Source organism: Dasypus novemcinctus, chromosome 3 (assembly GCF_030445035.2).
Source record: "Dasypus novemcinctus isolate mDasNov1 chromosome 3, mDasNov1.1.hap2, whole genome shotgun sequence".
Classification (NCBI taxonomy): Eukaryota; Metazoa; Chordata; class Mammalia; order Cingulata; family Dasypodidae; genus Dasypus; species Dasypus novemcinctus.
In genome coordinates this window covers 42,404,924-42,405,381 of record NC_080675.1, presented here as the reverse complement: position 1 = coordinate 42,405,381, position 458 = coordinate 42,404,924, and positions in this window count along the sequence as shown.

Below are 458 nucleotides of genomic sequence, written 5' to 3'. Positions count from 1 at the left end.
ACTTGCCCCTGGACGAGTAAAGCACTTATATTGGATAGGTCAAGTGACCACGGGTCACATCCGCTTTCATTAGTGAAAACCGAAGTGTCATCCCGCGAAGTCCGCCCTCTTAGCCTCTAGCCGTCGGGCTCGCTTTAGTGCACCAGGCTGCCTTGTGCATTTGTTCACTCAAAAGGGGCTTGTTAGATGTAGGCATTGTGCAGTAAACAGATTTATTCTCTGCGCCTGGGTAATTTATAATCTGGTAGAGAAGGTGGACTTGGCTACCTACCACCAAAGTGACATGTTAATAGTTGGCCGTCATTTCCTGCACTCCGTGGGTGTGAATACTTAAGGGGTATAATGGTTAATTGGCAGAAAATTCCTATTTTCACTGATCTCACAGTTGGTCTAAGAAGCCCATATGGAAATGTTTGCTGGGAGCCCAATATTTAAAACTGCCTATACATATGAAAAAG